The following is a 5251-nucleotide window of genomic DNA, read 5'->3' as shown; positions in this document are numbered from 1 at the left end:
AGTAATTTATTTAGAAAACAATGCAATGTTATTTCCTATGTTTCATGATGGCTTCAATTGGAACACATTTCTTGTTTTAAAAGAAATTACACAATCATAGTCTCTTTATAAAAAATGTTTGGTAGTAAGGTGCATTTAAATATCAAAGAATGAACTGATTGCACATTTACCAAATGTCCTTGTAATTAAAATCTATGAAGTAAAGAAGTCTCAGTACATAAAGTCCAAGACAAGTCACTGTCTGGTGTTGGGTTGAACCCAGTATTTCTTCAATTTATTTAAGATGAAACCCCAGATTAGGGTGCCCTAACAACAAAGTCAAAGTTAATTAGCCTTAACTAACAGACAAGTAGTAAACTGCTCGAGGTCAGCTCCACCCTCAAGAAAGTGGACATTAGTGAGAAGTTTTAAAGCACTGTCTGTTTTTATAGGCAGTGCAGGGAAAGGCTAAGCCAATAAAATGTAATGGTTCCAGTCTATATTTTAATAGTAACTTCCAAAAAACAGAACACTTCCCTTAGATTTGAAGGCAAAGCCCTGTACCCAGCTAAAAATGATCCTTGAACATAGAAAATTGCTATCATTTTATTTTCATCCTGAACACTGAATGTAACAAGTGAAATAGCAGTCAAACACATACCAGTCATTGGCTTTCTTGGATAGGACCACTCATGCCTTGGGCCACATAGAGACCCCCCACATGGACCACCTTATGGTCCCTCAGTTTACCCATTAGGTAAATCATTAGAGGCTCCCATTGGTCTGTTTGGTAGGAAGAAAGAAAAACCAATCTAAGAATCTTGGGATGCTGTTGGGAAATGTTAGGCTTGAGCAGCTGTAGTCAATTACGGCTTCATTTTCTCTCCGGTCGTCTTTGGTTGCATGCCATAACTGCACAGGGCATTGAGGTTTATGGCTCTAAAATAGCCTTGTCATTTTGTGAAGCCTAACAGAGCAAAGAGGTTTGATAAATGGTTAAAAAAAAAAAAGTTGCTTTGAAAGCTGTTTCAATCAGATTTGTTTTCTGGTTTTTGTTTTTTTTTCAGAATCCCAATAGTCCTCAGGCATCTAGGAAATAAACATTGATGGGACAAAACATAAAATAAAAACTTTAAAAATTCATGCCTTGCTTTGTTTACAAGGTCTGCATGCTATGGTAAATTAATCTAATAAATGGTTTACTTATTTACTCTTAGAAAGAGAACTTACTTGGAACACTAGAGCAAAGATGTTATAAATTGGTCATGAAGAAGATATGGGCTGCAACACTACAGGACTTGAAATTTTTCATTTTATTCCCATATAGAAATACTACTTTTTTTACTGATATATTTTTAATTTATGTCATTACTTAAGAGAAAAATATTTATAAAATGAATTTTATTGCAATTACATCTGTTCCAGTGCCAGTGGGCCCATCAGCTGATAAACACTGTTGAATACTTACAGTGGGAAAGAAAGGTGGAGAGGTCTATTAAGAGCCAGTGCTTTATAGAGTCATTTACTTAACTTACTAATAAGTATACATATCTAAACATGTTTCACTTTATTGAAAAGAAATCACGTGGAATTCTGGAAGCCAATGACTTGAAAAATTTCTGCTAATTTATAGCAGACGGCAGAAGCAACAGGGCATTTTTCCGCTAGTGTTCAATGTAATTGCCACAGTGATGGGATTCAGATTCTGTTCCATGTGAAATTTGTCTTTCATCCAATCAACGCAAACAACTAATGCACTGCAAGGTATATTATACTCCATCCACTTCCCAATAAAGTCAGTGGTGTCCAATCAGACACCTATTGTTAGCAGAGAATCTGAAATTGATACAATCATCACATTGATCCAAAGTTGTCAATCATCCTACATCTGTACTTCCTCCTTTCTCATCCCTCAGAATATATAGATTCCAATGGATATTGTCATGCTTATTCCAATTTTTAGAAACCAATAGTGGAAATCGTAGGTTTTTCAAATTATTGGTATATGTAATTTTTAAAATGCTTCAAATATTTATTTTTTCAACTTGGCATTTAATACTTTGAAAAGTGTCATTCACTTTCCATTGAAAACTGATTTTACCTTCATCTGATGTATTTTATTTATTTCTTTTTAAAGTACTGAAGCCTATGCTACATCATAAAGTCTTATGAGTTATAAAGATACCTTGACATTCAATTTTTTCTATTGTATTTGTCTATATATATGCTACAAAACTAAAACCTATTATGTCTATAATTTTTGTAAGAAATTATTCACTAGAGATTTATGTTTTCCTACTATAAACTCATTAGGGTTTTCAAATGAGTAGACTGAAAGCTTCTTAAAGGCAGGGACATGAATTTTATGAACTTTGCAATCATAATCCTAAATATTCCCAATATCTTGGCATCATACTACATAATGGAAGAATAAGACATCTGTGTTAAGTAAACATCTCCTTTAAAGACACTTCCTTCTGAAGATGTCTGAGTTTATTATTCATTATGTTTACATTTACCTTCTCACAGTTTAGTGGTGTCTGTCAGTTCCTTAAAAGTCAAATGATGTCAGGGCACTGCTTGTAGAAAATTAATAGATTAAACATTGAAAATATCAAGTCCTAATATGGTAATAGAATCTTTCAAATACTTCTCTAGTCTTTTGGCAGTGTGAATGAAGTACAACTTTTATTCACATTTCAGCCCCCATCTAATTAACTGTCCTGTATCATTTATAGTTGAACAATTTTGTCCATGTATTATAGTATGGTTATAAAATTATTTTCTTAGATGTCCTCTTATGCCCATCAAAATAATACCTAGTGATCTAGGAAACCACATGCAAATAATTAGAACACAATTCCGAGCGATATATTTAGTAAAGTAGACCAAGTTCACAATGATATTAAGGTTGAGATGAATATTTAAATATATATTGTGCTGAACTGAAACATAAAAATAGGAAAAAAGAATGTGGATCAGGAATGTCAAATTTATATATTTGAGTAATAGGAGAAAATTTCTGAAATCTCATCTGTAAAGAAGTGCATTCAATATTTCACTAAGATTGTTTACAATAATTTATTAAACAAAGATAATTAAGCCAATGTGTAACTTGATTATAGAAATGAATGTGTTTTTATATCTGTGTCACAAATAGAAAGATAATTACCATTTCTCAGATTCTGATTTCCCCACCCTGAACTCCAGTTGCTGTTTGTTACAAAAATGGTAGCTAAGAATGTATATATATATATATATATTCTTATATTGACACATACATACACATCATTGTGCATATCAATGACATGGGGAGCAGATGCCACCCATAGGATAAATGATGTCATTGCCATTTGAGTTACTAAGGTAGTAAACAGCGACAAAATTAGGTCATTACTGACCAGGGCTATGCACATGTGACAAAATTGTTTCACAAAGGGAAGAATTGTAGCACCTGTTTATAGAGTTGCTATTAATATTCATATATCCACCCAGAAAATCATATGTAACCAGATGGATGAAATTTGAAACCTGTCAAAGCACAATTTCTTAATTGCTTTAAATAAAACATTCCTGCAGTTGGTGGAGAAGCAATTAGATGCTTGCTGTATTCATTACCATCTTCCAGTGTCACAGTCCTCATAATTAGGAAAACTAATATGCAGGATATCCATCACAACATTGGTGATTGATACCAAACCCAACTTTCAAGTCTTCAGTAACAGTTGTAGAAAATACAGATATGCCTAGTACCACAAAGTTAAGTAAATGATATTTAATTTTTCATAGTTTTTAATGTGTAGGTAGAAAATTTCAGACCTGGAAATTATATTAGATAGTATATTAATTGGAGGAGGAAATGCAACTCACTATAGTATTCTTGCCTGGAGAATCCCACAGACAGAGGAGACTGGTGGGCCACAACCCATGGGGTCACAGAGTCGGACACAACTTAAGCAATTTAGTATGCAAACACAGTATATTAATTAGACTTACAATATAATTAGGCTTACTTGAAACTTATATATTGAGAAATTTGTATCTTTCTAACCAGAATGTTCTATATTATGTCCATAGGACTTTTGTTAATCTTTGCTTAGTGGCAAAATAATAATATAGCCATATTATGATGTGGTTAATAGAATGAGTTTAAATCTTATAAATGTTTCTATTAATACTTTTAAAATAATTATTTGATTTAGTCATGTTTTAGTTATCAGATGTCAATCTTGTAAAAATGACTCAGAGAATCAATCAATCTTCGTATCTTCATTATAGTCTCTGTCTGTCTGCCTCTCTCTAATAACAAATCAAAGTTAAATAAAATAAAAAATTTTGTAAAGATGGAAACTAAATAGTGATTACAAGGCTGAAAGCAATGGACATGATATGTGCTTTCCAAGAGCTTACTTGAAAATTGCTTTAAAGGTTAAATACAGTAAACTTCAGCAAATTTAAAATTATATAGAATTTTGAGTTAATTAGATCAATTAATTTATAAAGAATATATGTATTTAGAATATTAGAAGTCTACAAATTATAAATGCTGGAGAGGGTGTGGAGAGAAGGGAATCCTTCTGTACTGTTGGGGAGAATCTACATAGATGCAGCTACTGTGGAGAACAGTTTGTGTGTGTGCTAAGTCACTTCAGTTGTGTTTGACTCTTTGTGACCCTATGGACTGTAGCCCACCAGGCTCCTCTGTCCATGGGAGTCTCCAGGCAAGAATACTGGAGTGAGTCGCCATGCCCTCTTCCAGGGGATCTTCCCGACCCACGGATTGAACCTGTGTCTCTGTGTCTCCTGCAATGGCAGGTGGGTTTTTTTACCACTAGCACCACTGGAGAATCAAGGAAAACAGTATAGAGGCTCCTTAAAAAACTAATAATAGAGTTAGCATTTGATCCAGCAATGCTACTCCTGGGCATAAATCCAGAGATAAATGTAATTTGAAAAGATAAATGCACCCCAATGTTCACAGCAGCACTGTTTACAATAGCCAAGACATGGAAGCAAATAAGAGTTTGTTAATAGATGATTGGATAAAGACGTGATATATATACACAGTGGAATATTACTCTCCCATAAAAAAGAATGAAATAACACCATTTGCAGCAGTATGGATGGACCTAGGGATTATCATAACAAGTGAAGTAACTCAAAGAAAGGCAAATACTATATGATATTGCTTATACCTAATCTAAGAAAATGATACAAATTAGTTACTCACAAAATAGATATAGACTCAGATATAGAAAATAATCTTATAGTT

The sequence above is a fragment of the Bos javanicus genome, chromosome 20, assembly GCF_032452875.1.
Source record: "Bos javanicus breed banteng chromosome 20, ARS-OSU_banteng_1.0, whole genome shotgun sequence".
Classification (NCBI taxonomy): Eukaryota; Metazoa; Chordata; class Mammalia; order Artiodactyla; family Bovidae; genus Bos; species Bos javanicus.
This window is presented reverse-complemented; position numbering follows the sequence as displayed.